This window comes from Dasypus novemcinctus, chromosome 8 (genome assembly GCF_030445035.2).
Source record: "Dasypus novemcinctus isolate mDasNov1 chromosome 8, mDasNov1.1.hap2, whole genome shotgun sequence".
NCBI classification, from domain to species: Eukaryota; Metazoa; Chordata; class Mammalia; order Cingulata; family Dasypodidae; genus Dasypus; species Dasypus novemcinctus.
The window spans coordinates 97,870,867-97,889,335 of NC_080680.1; the positions used below are offsets into that span (position 1 = coordinate 97,870,867).

General features: G+C 46.9%; 1 protein-coding gene and 1 pseudogene across 5 annotated transcripts in view; one reads left to right on the forward strand and one right to left on the reverse strand.

Moving 5' to 3' along the window:
* Nucleotides 1–18,469, forward strand: part of GGTA1 (glycoprotein alpha-galactosyltransferase 1 (inactive)) — a 74,090-nt gene that overhangs the window by 30,559 nt on the left and 25,062 nt on the right. For 3 of the 5 annotated variants that reach the window (XM_058302455.2, XM_071217025.1, XM_058302457.2), the window contains one exon: nt 12,817–12,929. The exons of 1 other annotated variant lie outside the window; for it this stretch is intronic. The gene's annotated coding sequence lies outside the window, so the exon portion shown is untranslated. Of the gene's footprint in view, nt 1–12,357; nt 12,474–12,816; nt 12,930–18,469 lie in introns of those variants that run through there. One more of the 5 variants, XM_058302456.1, reaches the window with a different exon arrangement.
* On the reverse strand, nt 15,457–16,059 carry LOC131279368 (vacuolar protein sorting-associated protein 29 pseudogene; annotated as a pseudogene).

An 18,469-nucleotide genomic window follows, 5' to 3' on the forward strand; every position in this document is an offset into this window, starting at 1 on the left:
GGAGGGAAGGAGCGGGATGCTGATACCAAGCAAAAGGGTGTTCTTGACCACAGCTTAATGTCTTTTTTAAAAAGATTTATTTATTTTACCCTATTTTTTAAAATGTACCCCCTCCCTGCTGCCCACGGTTCTCTTGTCTGTCTGCTCATTGTTTGATCGGCTTCAGGAGGCACCGCGAACCAAACCTGGGACCTCCCACATGGGAGGCAAATGCCCAACAGCCTGAGCCACATCCGCTTCCTGGGCTGCCGGCTTGTGGCATCTGCTTCTTGGCTGTGGGGTTTGGCTTCTAGCTCTCATTGTGGTGGGTTGCGGCACTCCACAATGCGGTGGAGTGTGGCACTTGCTTGTTTTCTTTAGGAGGCACCGGGACCTGAACCTGGGACCTTCCATGTGGTAAGCAGGTGCCCAGCTGGTTGAACCACATCCACTTCCCCCGATGTGTCTTTAAAGTCAATTCCTGAGACAACAGGGTTTCAAAGAAAGAAAATGTTTATTTTTCTTACACAGCAAAGGAGGTCAGTTGCCTTAGCCTGCAAATTGCTGCTTTTGCTCAGTATCAATGTGACCATTTCTGGCAGAGTTTTCTGGAGTTTTCTCTGGCACAGATAAGGACACTCAGGAAGAAGACTATTTATTGCAGTCTCCCAGCCCCTTTGACCTCCCTTATTTCCTGTGCCCTGGTTACGCGGCACCCTATTCCAGAGAGCTGTTGGATGTGTGGGTATCAGCCCCAGCGTCCTCATTTCACTGCCTGGTGACCCTGGATCAGTCATTCCCCTTCCTGGGTGCCCTCAGTTTTCTCATCTGTAAAATGAAGCAGCCCCAAAAGATTGGGAACATGGTAGAGAGGAGCTGTGTCCTGAGGTCTAGGCTCTACCCAAACACAGCTTCCACTCCCAGCTGCGTGCGTGACCTTGGGCAAGTCTCCTAGCTCCTTGGTCTCAGACTCCTCCTGAGACAAGGTGCTCCAGGAGCAGAAGGTGGATTTGAAAATGCCCTGGGAACTGCCTAGGTCCCTACAAAAGCACATGAAACGTGGTAGACTCTTTGGGGACACAGAGTAGGTGGTGCCAGGGCTTGTGAGGTGGAATAATAATTATTAGGAATTGAGTATTACCATTCATTGAGCACTTGCTGTGGTACTAGGCCTACTGCCAAGCACTTTATGTATGCCATCTCATTTATTATTGTTATTATTTTAATTGAATTGTCAAAGCCCTGTTGCTGATGAAAGTATAGACTGCTAAAACCCTCTATGAAGGGAAATAGGCGAATCAAAATTTTAAGTGCATATGTTTTGAACCCAACAATTTTACTTAAAAGTATGTATCCCACACTGATTTTCACTCATGAATACAATGAAATGTGTAAGGATATTCATGACAGTATTCTTTCATAATAGGAGAAGTCGAGAAACAACCTAAATGTACATAATAGAGACTGGCTAGATAAATATGGTACAGCCAAATAGGAATACTCTGTGACTATTAAAACAATAAAATAAAATAAAAATAGTGAGCCACCCCTTCCGTGGAAAGATCTCTAAGATGCAGTAGATGAAAAAATTCAAGGCGTATAATGTGTGTGATACGGTAAAGGACTTGGCTGACCTTTGTCCCTGGTTGCTGGGAGGTAACCACCACATCCTTGGAATTTCTCGGGCCAGGAGTGTCTTTTGTTATTCATCATGGACCCTGGGGCACACCTGAATGGTTTTCGCTAAAGAGGTGACAATGGAGGTGCTACATCCCTAGGATGGGGGGTGGGGCCTGGCTACACCAGAAGGACCAAGCATGTGATTAGGGGGCGGGAGAATGAGTCCAACAGTGGGCAGTGATCCCGTCAATCATAGGCCTACATAATGAAACCCCATATAAACTTGGGCCACTTGAAGGACTATGATTCCATGTCAAGAAGTTTGTGTTTGAGACCCTCCCAGGCCTCACCTTCTCTTCTTTCACCTGCTTCTTTGTATCCTTTTCACTATACTAAAACTATGATGATAAGTGTGGAGATTTCAGTGAGTTGTGTGAGTTGTTCCAGAGAATTGTCGAACCTGCGGGGGATGATGGGAACCCCTAAACTGGTAGCCAGATGGCCAGAAGTGTGGGTAGCCTGGGCCCCCGAACTTGCAGCTGGCGACTGTCTGGTAGGGGGACGCCCTTACCCCGTGGGACCTGGCCTAATTCCAGGGAATTAGTCAGGATTGAACTGAGGTTTTGGAAGTGAAGGTCCAGAAGTTTTTGCAGTCCATACAGTGTGATTGGACACTATCTTTTCTGTAGAAGAATAAAGGGGATGTGTTACCTCTATGGGCCCCGAACATCTGTGGAACATTACACAATGAAATTAATAAATTGTTTACTTTATAATTTTTTAAAAAAAGAATTTATTGAGAAATGGTGGTGGCGGGGGGGGGGGGGGGGGGGAGGGAAAGGAAAGAACAGAGCTTGCTGAGAATTGGGAGAAAAGGACAGAAATATGCACCAAGATTTGATGTGGTTTCCTCTAGGTAGAGAGCCTAGAATTTTTTTTTTTAGTTCAATATTTTTATTTTGAATTGCTTTGGTGGGTGGGACAGCACTGTAATCTTTTCAGTGCTTTGAGCTTCAAAAGGTCTAGCTCTGGTCTTGAACAGATCCATTTAAAGATCAATTGAAAGTTAGGGACCCTCTTTCCAGAAAAGTGCACTTCTGCACAAATAATGTGCAGCCATCTCATTTATGCTTGTGATGATTTGAGAGACACTATTCTCATTTTACAGACCGGAGACCCAAGGCTTAAAGGGTTCAGGCACTTGTCCAGTAGGCACCAGTGATAATAATGCAAATTACCCTTTCCTAAGCACCAGCATTACGGAGTCTTTCAGAGGTCTTGCTCATCCTTTCAACAGCTTGAGTAAGGAATTATGCCTATTTTACTGTAAACTGAAGCTCAGAGAAAGTGAAGTGACTTACCCAAGGTCACACAGCAAGAAAGTGGGGGAGTCGGCATTTGAACCCAGGCCTGTGCCATTCCAAGAATAGTTAGAGAAGAAGCCACCTCCATGTTGACCTGAATTGAGTTTATGGTTTTAGCTTCTTACTAGGGTTCCTGGAACTTCATCATTAAAGAGATTAATTCTTGGAAGAACTTTTATGCTCAAATCAAAAGAGACCCAAGAAAATCTAATGGAGAGGGGGCGGAAATCCAGACAAAATAATTCTTAGACTCTGAATGCCCTCCTGACAAATTCCTTTGAGTTTACCATCTTTGAGTTAGGGAATCAGGCAGGTAGCCAATTTTGAGAGGTTGGAAAGGAGTTCTGAGTGTGGAAGGAGCCTGAGGGTTGGACGTGCAGAGAGCTGGGAGCTTCTAGCCACTGGTGCCGAGGGCATGGTTGGGTGGGCAGAAGTGCATCCCAACCGACTGGGCCTGCACCAGCTCTGAGCAGCCACTGGAAGGAACCCAGGGGCCAGAGAGGGGACCAGTACATAGTACTCACAAGCCTCAAATCCTAGAAGGTCCAAATCAAAAGGGATCTTGAAAAGGACTTCATTGAACCCCCTTTATTTTCCGGAGGCAGTTTCGCTTATGATTTATCCAGACAGGCACAGATTTGGGAGTGAAAAGGGGACATTAAAATAATGGACATGGTAACGATCCATGACAGTGTTCACCAGAACTGTCCTGGGGAAAGCAGGCTGAATGCCGCTCTGATTTCACTGGGGCGTCCCTCAGCCCCACTTTTCATATCTTGAAAGTGGAGAAAATTCCCTACACCAGGAAAGGTTGTTGTGAATATGCAAAGCACAAAGAGCAAAATAGGATGATGGTTTTCATCGTTCCAGGTGGGGGAGCCAACGTGAAGAGGGGCGGCAGCTTCCATTTGGTGGGTGCCCTGGAGCACCCACCGTGCGCCAAGCCCAGCCGGCGAAGTGCGGCAGCTGTAGCCAAGGCCCCTTGTAGCAGGTAGCACTTGTGTGCGTACTAGGTTCCTACCAGCACACTTTCAAAATGTAGGGAGTGGTCTGACTCATTCTGTGCCTCCAAAGCCAGGCACCGTCTCAAGTGCGGAGGAAATGGTCGTGAAATCGGTGGGCTAGGTGCTGGCGGGCAAGGGTCTGCTGGAGTTGTGCCAAGGAAGGTGGCGTTTTTCTTGGAGAGGAAAAGCTCAGGGACTCCATCTCTGAGGAGCTGATCTGTTCATAGGAAGGGCAACGCTAACACAGCCAGGTGTGATGTGCCAGCTCTGTGTCACTTAGCCACGGAGCCTCGGTTTTCCAGTCTGGGAAATGGGGAGGCCGGTCACTGATTGTAGTGAGGATTACATGCAAGCACGAAGATAAATGGATGGCAGATTTTGCTGTTATTAATAATGTGCTGGGAGGCATAGCTTGGCTCCACCCTGGAAATATGTGTTTTACAAGCAGAATAGTCCAGCCATTGAAACAGGCTGCCTGGGGGTGGTGGTGAGCTCCCCTTTGCTAGGAGGCTTCAAGCAGAGGCTGCCTGGCATGAATGCTGTAAACGGGTGACCTCCTTTGGGAGGAGGCTGGGCCAGGGAAACACTAGCAGGGTTGGCAAATTGCCTCTGGCATAAAAGCCTCATGTGTCACCTGGAAGGCGGCTGTGGGCGGGACATCACGGAGCCGGCAGGGAGTGGTGGGGGGCAGCCAGGGCGAGACCAAGGTGGCCGCGGAGACAGCATCTGCCTCTGGCATCTGTGAAGAGGGAGAACAGGGAGCAGGCAGAGTCCAGCCTGGAAAAGTTACTTCTCCCCAGGTGACCTTCCCCCTTGCTGTTCCAGGGCCTCTAATTTGGCCGAGGGAGGGAGAAAGCTCCTTTAAACTTGACTTTCAGCAGTCCTGATGGAAGTAGCCTTGGATCGGGCACACCTGTTGGCTCCTGTCTCCCCACCCAGAATTCGTCTGTTCCACCCAAAGGCCACCTACCTCCCCCAGTGCTGGTCTCCAGAGCGCCACCATATGCCTGTAGGAAAGCAGGGGGTTCCCTTCGAGTCTGTGGCTGGGCATCGGGGATACTGTGAACCTAGAGATGGGGTGCAAATTCTCCTCCGACAGAGGGGGGTGGGTTTATACAAGAAGTTGACTGGAATTGGGGCAGACCTGAGAAGAGAACTTGGGTTTCCCATTTCCAGACGTAGGCCCTTGCCGCGCAGGGTTTGCACGGTACCTCTGTCTCCCTGGCACGCCTCGGGATTCCCAGACAGCTGCGTGGCACCCCACTACCCTCACCCAGCCCCAGCGGTAACAACCCTGCCCAGGCACGCCGCTGCAACTTTCTTCCCTCTTCCAGAGGAAATTGGGGCCAGTGGTGGTCAGATCAGGGTGCTAAGGATGCTCCACTTTGCCCTCATCAGACCTGCCTGCTCTTGTCTACCTCAGCTTCCACATCCATCTGCACCTGGCAACTTAGAGCCCATTTCCAATGGCTTGCTGGAGTGTCTCCAGCAAGTTCCTCAAACTCACCATGTCTAGAGCTCAATTCACCAACTTCTTGCAATCCCAAACCCTTAAACTGTTTATCAGTCACTGGCAGCACTATCCACCCCCACACTTCAACCCGAAACCCAGGAGGCAGCCCAGAGCAGGGCTGTGTAAACCTCAGCCCAGAGGAGAGCATCTGGGTCATCTGGAAACCTTGTTCACACACAGATTCTGCTTCAGCGGGGCTGGGGTGGCTTCCCGGCGATGCTGATGCTGTCGTTGGCAGCCACGCTTTTGAGTGGCGCTGGTTTAGGCGTGTCTTCCGCCTTCATCTCATTGCTTGCTATTATTGCTATTGTTGTTACCATATGTTTGAAAAATGTTAACATTTATTGAACGTTTAGATGCCAAACACTAATAGGCACATTTTTCAGTCAACACATATCTGAGTGCCAGGTGCTGTTTCAGGCACATTCACATTGGTGACAAAACGTACGAAGATCTCCGCCTATCCAGCTGACATTCTGGTAGAGGAAGGCAGAAATTGAAACGATAAGTAAGTGGACTAAAAAAAGTTAGAAAGTTATTTTAAGTTGTAGAGGTTTCCCCCAAGAAGTTAACATTTAAGCAAAGTTTTGAAAGGTTCTTTCATTTACCCTAAGGTCCCAAGATGCCCTCATTTCTCTCAGACCGGTGCTGTTTTTCCTTATCTTCATGATCACTGTCTTGGCCGAGGTTGTAACCTTCTCTCCTGGACCTTTGCCAGGAGCTTCCTGGCTGGTCTGTCTGTCTGGGAATTTTCCTGCTTCAGCCCACTCTTGCACTGCGTCCATGTGATTCCTCTAACAAGCACATGGGGTGACTCCCTATACCAAATGCATTCAGGGACCCTTTCAGGGTGAAATGCAGGTTCCCCCACGTGGGGAGGGGCTCGAGCGTCCTCATGGTCAGGGCCACCACGGCCCCTTGCTTCTCCCACCTCTCCCACACTCTCACCCACTGAGCCCTGCACGTCGTAGTTGCTTCAGATGGGAACTGCTCAACCTCCTGTCTCCTCTATTCCCCCAACCCCCAAATTTATCACCAGCCCACACTTTCTCTTTCCCAGGTGTACAAGTGGAGAAGCACCTTCTTTCTGACTTGAACACATCCCTTCATCTGAGCCTGCCTTCCCCAAGGGTGCCCTTCAAGCTCTGGCCTCTCCCTCTTCTGAAACGTCAACCTCTTTCTCTCCTTGGCTCTGTCTCGTCTCTTGAGCTCCCCATTGCCTCCGGGACCTCTGTAGCTGACACCATCTCTCCAGCCCGTCGCGGGCAAACTTCCTGAGAGCAGCGCTTGCACTGACGGACTTCCCTTCACCTGGAGCTCGTGCCTCGGTCCACTGCAATCCGGCACCTCGCTCTGCTTCTGATGCCTGCTATCCTGGGGGGGCCCCTCTTCGTTCCACAGCCTCCCACATCCCCCCCATCATCCACTCCCACCTTTCTGATGCCCACATCTGAGTATCCAAGAACAGCCGGGCATCTCCACTGGATGATCCCACGTGCCTCGCATGGCCCTTGGCACAGAGGAGGCTCTTCTCTTCTTTTTCCTTAACCCTCTCCTCTTTCACCCTGCTCTAGAAAATTCAGATCAAACAGTTTCTCTAAGGCCTCCCCTCCACTTCTTGCCCTGGAACACCTCTGTCCTCCCCTTTGCTTTCAGCTCTGAAACTGTAGCCAGGGGTTTGGCCCTCACAGGTGGCACCAGAGCTTACAGGCTTCCCACCCACAGCCTTTTGGGTGACTGTCCGTCTGTCCACCCATCCACCATTCCTCAGCACCTCTGTGTCAGGCCCTGGGCAGGGAACTGGGTATGTCCAGGTAAACCAGACCTCACTGCTGCCCTGGGAACCTCACTGTGAAGGGCAAGCTGCCCACGTGCACGGCTCCCTCTACTGCAGCCCCGTGAGACCGGCCACCATGGGGGCGTTGTGGGGATTTGGTGGGGGATTAGCTCCAGTGGAAGTGGCTCTGCCGAGCAGGTGCATTTGAACTCTGAAGACTGGGCGTTCATTAGCCAGGTTTGCAGAAGTGAGAACAGACTGTTCAGAGCCAGCAAGCCTGCATGGGTCTTCCCACACTGTAAACAAAAGAATCTGCACTTTCTGCTTCAGCAGAAATGCCCGGATGGGGGCTTTGAGATCTAAAGAGGGAGAAGGACTTGCTTGAAGCAAAAAAAAATGGGACATCCTCCAATGGAATGCTGCTTGCTTGGATTTATAAGGCACTTTGGTTAAACTTTTTTGTTTATCATAGTTGTATTATTGGTATAGTTTTTTTTTTTTTCTTTTTAGATTTTTATTTTCTTTGCCAACTAGCTCTAGTTACAGGCTCTGGATGGGGAAAGAAATGCTTCCGGGGCTAAGTTGGGTGGGAGGGAGTCAGGGAGCCCAGACAGGACTGCCTGTTCTCCAGTATCTTCATAGGTACTTGGGTTCGCATTCTGGCTCTGCTGTGACTCAGGTTGGGAGGACAGTTCTGTGTGGTTCTGTCTCTGGAAGTTAGGTTTCCTCTCTCCATTGGGTTGATTTTCTCAGTTTCAGTGCCAGAATTGGTGCCCTGTTTTCTCATCGGCAGGCTTGGCACCTCTTTGGGGAGGGCTTGGTGGGGTGGGGAGGGCCTGTACAGACTGAGATGCCAGGTCTCTGGGCCCTCTCCCCAGATTCACAGAGGAAGAAAGAGGGTGTGTGAAGGCCCAGGCATATCACCTCCTCCGTGAAGCCTTCCCAGATGCACCCCCATCTGATTTCTGTAGGAGCCTTATTCATGGATGCATTCCCAGGCTCAGACCCAGGCAGGGCAGAGGAGAGTGGAAGGGCCTCATACTTCACTGATGAGAAAACTGAAGCCTAGAGAAGAAAAGGAAATAAGTGTTTTATTACAGTCAGGCAATGGGAGAGAAGGGGATCGAATGTACGACCTGTGAGCCTAATTCTGTAATCAGAGGAGTGCTGTTAGAGCAAGGTTTTTTTTTTTCCTTTTAAAATCTGAACTGGGTAGGAATTCCCCAGATTACCATAGGCCCCACCACTCCTTATTGTCTAGACCTGGTGGAATTCACACGCTTAGGTTGCCTGTCTGACCTTTTTAGGCTTTCATGGAACATTTATTCAAATATCTATTGAGCACCTAACAGGTGCCAGGTACTGTTTGAGATACTGGGAAAACCCAGCAGTGAACATGATGGCAAGACAAGTCCCTGCCCTTACAGTGCGTATGCTCAGTGACATTTGGCTCACAGCCCTGCCTTGTACCACATCATTAGCACCCCTGCTTGGTCTGGCTTCTCTGCCATGGGTAGAAGAGATTATGGTGGGATAGAGGCATGGGAAGATCCCAAACTTGTCTTCCATTCCAGGGTTGATGACTGCAGTCATATAACTCTGCAAGCTTCTTCCCTTCCCTCCAGTTCATTTCTTACAACTTGGGACTGTAGTCTTTATCTATCTTCCAGGGTTAATGCGAAGGTCAGATGGGGCATTCCTGACAGCAGTGGGCTCTAAACAGGGCAAGACTGTGAGCTTGAGAGAAGCTGAGTTTCTCACAGGTTGAAGATGTAGTTCTGCTCTGGGGCCTAGAGCTGGCCTCGAGGACTTCTCAAGAGGCCCTCTCAAGTGTGAGGGCACCAGGGAGGCACTGCCATATTGTGAGAAGAATAACTGGGGGTCTCTTTATTATCTCCATTTGGGTTTCTCAGCCTGAGGAAGGGGTTACCACTTGGGAGGTGGGAGATGTTGGTGGGCAGGGGGTGAGCAGAGTGTCTTTGGTCGGGGAAATCCTCAAGCCCAGGCTGCTACCTGTGCCCAGTACTTTGCCATTTGGGTGGGAGCATCTTGCTTCTTAGGGAATCAATAAAACTGGCTTCTTCCTTGTCCAGAAAGAGACCAACCCGCAGCATGAAGAAGTGGAGGGAAGGACTTCCTTGTGCATGGGAGGGTGGCTGAGGCTCAGGAAGGAAGCTGTGGCAGGCCTGGGGAGTTCTCTACCACAACTTTTGTGTGGACTGTCCTGGAGTTGTGAGGGACAGAGGCAGATCTCAAGGTGGTTTGCTATTTATTGCTTGGATAGAGTCATGATTGATTTTCTAGCCTAGATTGACTCTCCTGTCAAGGAAGAAGACTTATGGGTGCAAGCAAGATTGGCTTTCATGAAGGCAGTTTTGGCACTAATATGTGTCTGTGTCAATCCCTAATGGTTATGTGCTAGAACCTCTCCCCTTTATCCTTTCCCCCTTGTCCTGGACTGACATAGAGTCAAAATGTATATTTGATACACAAATGAAAAGTTGAGTGAATGAGACCATTGGGTTCGTTGAATAACAGGCTAACAATTACTGAGCACCTTGAGACACTGTGCTGAGTTCTTTTCAAGGCATATCTCATTTAATTCTCACAGTAATGGGTAATGTGTATAGCACTTCCCATGTGTCAGTTCCCAGCTTTATGAATAATCACTCATTCAGCCCTCACATTGCCCTATGGGTAGGTACTGCTATTATTCCCATTTTACATATATAGAAATGGAGGCACAGAGCAGTTATTTGAGATGACCAAGTTTGCACAGCATTAGGGGCAACAGGACCCAAACCCAGGCAGCCTGATCCCAGAACCTATGCTCATAACCACCATAATATACAGCCCTTCAACTACCCTGGGAGATGGGGACTGATTACCCCATTGCACAGAAGAGGAAGCAACCTAGTTGCTCTGACAAGCCTCGGCAAGCAAGTCTTTTGTGACTTCTGTAAATATATTAAGGATTAAACAGATAACGGCAACCTGCATCCTTTGTATCTGCAGTGTTTTCTGCCGAGAACACTTAATCTTCACACCCTTCGGAACACGAAGCAGGGTCCTCAGCCTTCTGTTCCAGGGTCCTCAGCCTTCCGTTCCCTGGGAGGAAGTGGGCTGGGGCCCAGACAGCTCCCTATGCCTGGACTAGAGCGGATTGCACAACAGCTCTGAGGTTCTGTGAATCTGACTCAGGGTATGGAAGGTGGAGGAATACTGAGTGCTCACTGATCTCTCTTAGATCCATGGGTCTGCAGGGCTGTTAGGGGTTCTCAGACAGTGATCATCTAGGGAGGAGGTTAGGTAACTGGGGCTAGGTACCGGGCCAAGCTCTCACCTGGGCCGATAAATGAAGACTAAGGCTAATTCATTACAGTTCGTTGCCTTTGTTTTCAATAAAGGAATGATCACAAGTTCCTTTGTCTTGAATGAGGATGAAAATATGTCAGGAAAGGAGGAAGGGCATGCATGAATGTTGTAAGAGTTTTCTGCCTTCCAGGCTGAACTCTTCCATGCTGTGGTTAACCAGGGCACTTATTCTTCAGGCAGCATTCCCTGGGGGTGGCTGGGTAGGAACTGCAGCACTGGGCCTTCCAAGGAAACTGTCCTAGCTGGTGACATTGACTAAGTGGCCGAGGCTGTCTGGAAATGGTGGAGAACCGCCCTTTCCTGATCACCGTGTGGGTGATTGTGAGGACCCACTGAGGTAAGAGGATGCTGCCCTGTAACTGAAAAATGGGAGGCCCATGTGGCCTGTGATTAGTGCTTGCTCGTCAGAAGGACCAGCTTCCTTGGGCTCCTTAAGCTCCAAATTTTGTTTTTCCTCTTCTCCATTGACTATGGGTCCAGATCCCTGGATCTTTTAATGCAACACATCTTCCCTGGACTCCTTTTGAGGTGCTCAGCTGTGCTTGGTGTTGGGAACCCACGAGAAGGAAAATACAGGGTCTGTCTGTGGTCCTGTGGCCCTGAGTGCTGTCAAGGGAAGGCTGGCCGAAAGGAGGGTTTCTGTTTGCTTTTTGTTCTTAAACAGAAAAGGCACATATCATAAGTACGGGACGAGTTTTCACAAGTGAAATCACCTACATGACCACCACCCAGATCAAGAAACAGAGCATCGCCAGCCCGCTAGTAGCTCCCCGACATCTCCCAGTCACAGCCATCCCTGACACACAGATGAGCTTTGCCTGTTTTTGAACTTTAATTAAATGGAATCACCCCGGGTATATTCTGTTGTGCCTGGCTTCTTCCAGTCAATACTGTGTGTGAGAGAGATTTGGCCTTCGTGAAGTGTGTCGTTAGAGTTCATTCATTCTCATTATTGTGTGTGGAGACTACACCACGACTTAGCCATTCTGTCCATGGGCCTTGGGCTAGTTTCCAGTTTGGGGTGCACTGTGGACTTCTACTCTCAGTGTCTCTTGGTGACCATGCATACACTCTCTCCTGGGTATTGGCCTAGGAGTGGAATGACTGGGTCCTAAGGCACAGGTCTGTTCAGCTTTCGTAGATACCAGCAGGAAGGATTTCAGCAAGTTGCTAAGAACTTCCAGACCCTAAAGGTTGTGGTCCACTAGCTCATACCCCCAAGAAGGAAACTGTGAAAGTTCCCTCTAGAGAAAGGAGGAAGAGGCTGGTTTAGACATGGCGGAGGGACCCTGGGACCAGTCTGTGGATCTTTCCTGTGAGGATTTTGGTCCCTCTCCTTAGTCTAGGGGTTCCAGACTCCTCCTCCTTAGGAGTCTCAGGCCACTTGGGAAGAATGGGCCTGGGGTCTTTGTGCTTCATTCTCTACTTCAGCCAAAGAACTTCTGTGTCTTCTATTTTATATAGCAGATTTCTGAGAATGACTTGGTTTACTTTCTAAAAAAGTTTTGGCTGTCTCATTGTTTGAAAATCCACTGCTCTAAGGTCCCTTCTGGTTGGAAAATTCTATTTTAGGCATAGGAGGTGGGTGTGGGAAGGGTTAAGCATTATCCAGGCAAGGAGCAGGGTTGGGCTTCAGTGACCTTTTAAAGTTCTTATAACTTGGTTTGCCGCGCTGGGAGGTCTCACAACATTCTATAAAAATAGAGTCCAGACAAAACCCGGACAACTTCTGAATCCTAAAGGATGTAGAGAAAAGACCTGGCTTTGGGAGCGTTTACATACAGTTTCAGCAAGAGTTTTGAGGACTCTCCTTCACTCCCCCTCTCCTTTTTAAATTAATTGTGTGTTTTTTTTAACTTCTTTGGCTGTTCCTAGTAGCAGTCACTTGGGGTTGTTTGGTTGAGAACGGTTCTCATTTTGCCATGGAGTGGGTGACAGTGGGCGGTCCGTGTGTCCCTATCACGGGACACCAGGCCTAGTTTGGACCTGTGGTTGCGTTTGGTGAGGGAGGTTGGGCGTTGATGGGCCTGGAGAGGAATATCTGCCTCGGCATGTAGCTCTGAGTCAACCGGCCTGATAAACAGCCCATTTCCCAGGGCTTGCGAGAAACAAAGCCCCTGGCTGCTGATGGATCTGTCCGCCCCCCACCCCCCTTCCTGAAACAGCTGTTAATTCTTTTGACAGGAGTTGGCATGCACCACCTTCCCTTCCTCCAAGCCCTGCCTCCTGTGGAACGGAGCTCAATAGAACTTTGTTGTTTTGCCTTTTACACTGCGAGGAAAGCAGCGGACGATGAGGTATGTGCAACGTTGAGATGATTTAGCTGCAAGCAGACTCTGCCAGGATTCACCAGCGCGAGGAAGCTTGCTCTTCCCTCTAACCTCTCATAGTTTCCTTCAGTAGTTTTGGAAGAGGACAAAGTCCATCTCTCCCTGGCTGTGGATCTGGAAGTGGAGCCAGCGGGATGCTGGCTCAGTTACTGCCACCGTCAGTACTGCTTTATTTTGCTCCCTTTGGCAGGATCTCCTGAGTTGTGGAGGCTGTGGCCTGGGGTTTTCTTTGCAGAAACAAAAGTGACAATGTGGTGGGGGAATCTCAGGGCCCTGGGGAGTGCTTTTGGGTGGATGCAGAGCCTGCCTCAGGGCAGGGCAGTGCCCTTCATTTTACCTAGCTTTTCTCTCTCTCTCTCAAAAAAAAAAAAAAAAAAAAGAAAGAAAAAGCAAGCACAGTGATTTCTGGGCCAGACAGGAAGGAAAAGTTGGCTGGGTACAGGCTTTAGGTTTACTGAAGGGTACTCAAGAAAAAGCACTACAAGATGTGCCTCAGAGAACAGGTTGTTCCATTCGTGTTGGCTGGATCGACAATTAGCTGTATATTTAGTCTAAGACTTGTCTCCGATTTTCCTCTGTCTGTGTTTACTGTGACTCTTACAATGAAAAGTATAACTCTAAACAACCTTCTATGGACTTCTTTTTCTCATGTTCTGTACCATGTTTCTTCCAATGGGGAGCATTTCCGTGGAGTGCCCACTGATTTAGAGAGGCTTTAGGATAATAAGGCACTCTCCCTCCTCACTCATAGCATCATCCCAATGCCAAGAGTAGAGGCTGGGAGTCAAGGATCTGCCTTTTGTTCACATATATGTATTTTACAGATGTAGGCTTATTTATGTATATATAAAATTTCATATGTAGGTTAACAAAAAAATCATGCATAAAATAGAGTTCCCATGTACCACCCTATTTTTAACTCCTTGCATTAGTGTGGTACTAATGTTACAATTCATGAATGAACATTTTTATAATTGTACTGTTAATTATAGCCCATCGTTTACAATAGAGTTCACTGTGTTGTACAGTCCTGTGTTTGTTTGCTTTTAATTTTTATTCTAATAACATATACAACCTAAAATTTCCTCGTTTAACCACATCTCTCAATATTTGTTTCATATATTATGGGGCTCTGTTGTTAGGTGCATATATATTTATAATTGTTATATCTTATTGAATTGACTCTTTTATCAGTATATAATGACCATCTTTGTCCTTTGTAACAGTTTTTAACTTAAAGTCTATTTTATCTGATATTAGGAGAGTATTCCAGGTGTTTTTTGGTTCCTACTTGCATGGTGTGTTTTTTTCCATCCTTTCACTTTCAACCTACTTATGCCTTTGAATTTAAGGTGATTTTCTTATAAACAGTATATAGTTGGGTCATTCTTTTTTACTCCATTCTTTCAATCGCAGCCTTTTGATTGGAGAGCTTAATCCATTTGTATTTAAAGTAACTACTAATAATGCAGTACTTTCTCTTGCCATTTTGATATTTTGTTTTTGTAAATCTACCTTTTTTGACCCTCAGTTATTTGGTTAATGCCTGCTTCCATATTTGATTGTTTGTTTTTGTGTTGTACCATTTCTTTCTGAATGTATTTTTCATGTATTATTTGTGGTTACCATGGGGTTAAAATTTAACATCCTAAGTCTATAACAATCATATTTGATCTGATACCAACTGATCCTCAATAGGATATACTTACATTGTTCATCCATTCCTCTGTCTCTCCACCCTTTTATGGTACTTGTTACAAATTATATCTTTGTACTTTGGATATCCAAAATCATTGATTTATCATTACTTTTTATGCCTTTGCATTTTAGCACTTGTAAAAAGTAGACTTACATAACACATAATACAGTACAATAGTGACATTTATATTCATATCATTACCTTTACCGGAAGTCTTTATTTATTTTTTGCTGCTTTGACCCACTATCTAATGTCCTTCCTTTTCAGCCTGAATAACTCCCTTTAGCACCACTTGTAGGGCAGGCCTAGTAGAAATCAACTCCCTCAACTTCTGCTTATCTGGGAATGTCTTAATCTCTCCCTTATTTTTGAAATTCTTGCCAGATACAAACTTCCTTGTTGGCAGTTATTTCCTTTCAATACTTTAAATATTTCATACCACTGCCTTCTTGCCTCCATGTATTTGTTGTTGTTGCTGTTTTCAATAAATAAAAGGTAAATGTTTATTACTGAATGGAGAAGAGAAAAATGTGTACAAGAAAGTCTATATTCTTTCTCCTTGTGCACTACTTTTGTTATAAAGTTCCAAATAACAACTTTGAAGATATTTACAAGGACAGACTTTTTCTGAACATGTGACCATTTACTATGTGGTAGACATTTTTCATAGAAACCACATACTGCAAAATAAATATATTCCACAGCCTACAGCAATTAGGCTTAATAGAGAAGTCATTATATTTTAATGTAAAATATTATAAAAGTGATATGATTTTGTGGCTTTTAAATGTGTAATTACTTCATTTGAACAAGAGAATGGGAAAAAAGGTCATCAAGACAGGCCTGGCTATAAGATTTTTTGTGTTCCAGTTGTTCTATTTTCCCATCATCTCCAATTAGCTGATACGCATAAGTGACAACTGTAGAAACCTGGATATCCATCAGCACAAACAAAGAAATAACATTTGTTTCCAAGGCATTACATGCTCCAGTGGCAGAGCCTGGGTTAATGTAGAATTTATTTTCATGCTCAAATTCTTCAGAATCGTATGTGTGTACTGAGATAAGAATGTCCACATCAAATTGCCTAACAGGGCTAAGTTGACCATGCCTCCCCATGGAATAACTTGAGATCCATGGATCAAACCAATTTTGACTGTTGTCACAAATTTCGGTACTGGATAATATAAGTTTTCATCAAAGTCTTCTCTCACAATATGCATGTCGCCACCCAGGGTCTTGAGATGGTTATAACTCTTTGGTGCCAAGATTTCCAGTGCAGAGAATGGGCTGAATCTTTCCTGGCACCAGCAATTTTTTAAATTTAGTTGGCAAACTGTTGCACCAGTGTGAGGTCTACAGATCTCCCAATACAAACACCAACCTGTGCCCAGCCATCCTGTCACCCTGCTCCGTGTAGACACAGCTGCTGCTGCCCTCTTCCTCAGGCCACGTCCATGGCTTTTGTTGAGAAATTGACACTTAATCTTATTGGGATTCTTTCATACATAACGCATTGCTTTTCTCTTGCAGCTTTCAGAACTCTCCTTTGTCTTTAGCTGTGGACAATTTGATTACTATGCGCCAGGGCATGGTTCTCTTTGAGTTTATCCTGTTTGGGCTTTGTTGGGCTTCTTAAGTATGCATACTTGTGTCTTGTGTGAAATTTGGGGAGTTTTCTGCCATTATTATTTCTTTGAATATTCCTTCTGCCCCTTTCTCTCTTTCTTCTTCTGGGACTCCCATCATGCATATATTGGTCCACTTGATAGTGTCCCACAGATCTCTTAGCTCTGTTAGTTATTTTTTATTCTTTTTCCATTTCTCAGCTTGAATCACTGAAGCTGTCCCATCTTTGAGATTGCTATTTCTTTCATCTGCCACCTCCAATCTGCTGTTAAAATTGCATAGTGATATTTTCATTTCAGTTTTTGTGTTCTTCAACTCTAGTTTTTCTCTGGAGAGATTCCCATATTGTTTATTCAGTGTTTTCCCCATATCCTTTAGTTCTTTCTCCAGGTTTTCCTTTCTCTCCGTGGGCACACTGAGGCCAATTTTTTAGTCTCTGTCCAGTAAGTCTTATGTCTGGTCCTCTTTCTTGATGGTTTCTGCCTTTTTATCTTGTTCCTTTGGATGGGCCTGTTTCGTTGTCTCGCAATCTGTTTTTGCACGCTATCTGTTTAATATCTTAAAGTGTTAACTCTGGAATTTAATCCCTGAGCTATCTTGAACAGAGATTTTCTTGAATGCCAGGACCTAATCAAAACAGGCAATCCAAGGCAAAAAGCATCTTCCTTTGTCTTCGCAAATTGGCTCTGCTTTGATTGGTGGTCTCCTTCAGAGCTTAGCCCTTCTATCAAGATCAGCCTGAGACAAATGGGAAATGCAGGGTCCTCTCTGTCTGACCTGAGCCTATGTGGAGCAAGAGCTGGGGAGCCTGTTTCTTTTCCTAGGCTTGTGCTTGCCAGAGGCCTTAGGAATTTCCCGTTGACAGTGTATAGGTGTTCAAGTGAATGCCTACTCTACTCACTTTGAAATAGACTCCTCCCTATCCTAGGTGCTCTCTTGAGTGACTTAGATTAGGTGGTCCTTTGCCCCAGGCCACTTTGAGTTGTTTTCACACTGCCCGGCTGTCTGCAAGTGGCTTCTCTGCCTACAGGATAATCCTTGGGCTCAGTCGCAGACTTCCGGGTAGATTGGCATTGATGTATGCAGCCCAGGATGCACACAGAGAGGGACCTGTCTGCTCCCTGCGGAACGGGGTCAGAGACCCACTGTGGGAGCACAAGCTGGCTCCACCTTGTTTTGTGGAGAGTGTGGGTAAGGGACCAGCCAGGATACCAGGAACTTCTACATCTTTTGAGGCTGCATTTTCTTGATTCAGCACTTGTCTGGTTAATGCAGTGCTTTAGCACTTTCCCACAGTTTTGAGGAACAATACTCTTAAGTTTCCTCTGCTGCCTTTGCCTGAGCAGAGTTCGCAGGATCTGAAGTAGCTGATCGCGGTAGAAATCTGGGATCAGACCACATGCCCCGGAGTTTGGAGGACTAGGTCTTTCTGCCCCATCCTGGCACCACCAAGCTGCGCCAGGAGCCCAAGCGCCAGTCCCCGCTGCCGCCTTCCTTGAGGCTGGGGGACAGGGGTGGTAGCCGCTGCAGGGAGGGGAAACTGATGGTATTTATCGCAATTAATCAGCCTCTTCCTCTGGCTCCTCCCTGGAAGCTGCACAATGTTCCCCCAGCCTCTGGAGTTTTCCAGTGATTTCAGACAGTTCAGTGGCTGTTTTGGTGGTGGGACTGATTCCTGGGGCTTCCTACTCTGCCGTCTTCCCACAATTTTCTCCCAGAGGATCTGCCGCTTCTGGGTGAGCCAAGTGCTCTCAGGCAAACCACTGCCTTTTGCTAAAGCACAGTTTCCTCAGCTAAAGAAAAACAAAACAAGATAATGCTGCTGCCCTGATCATTGTAAGGGAGAGGGATAGACGAGATGGTGTGAGTGAGTGCACCCCATACTGGGCCTGGTGTGTAGGAGGCACCCCGGAAATGAAGAAGAGTCAAGCCAGACTCCTCCATGGTTCTGAGGAAACCCAGCCCCTCAGTGAGTTTAGCTGGTGGCTGGCTAGCTTTGGGTCACTGTTATATGGTCTTTGTAGAAGGCAAAATGAGAGACTGTGCCAAGATCTGAATGATGAGCCCATGGATAAACATTCGTGTTTATCAGAACAACATAGTGGTTAAAAGAGCGGGCACTGGAGGCAGATGCCCTGGATCTGAATCCCAGCTCCATTGCTTCATGCTGTGTGACTTT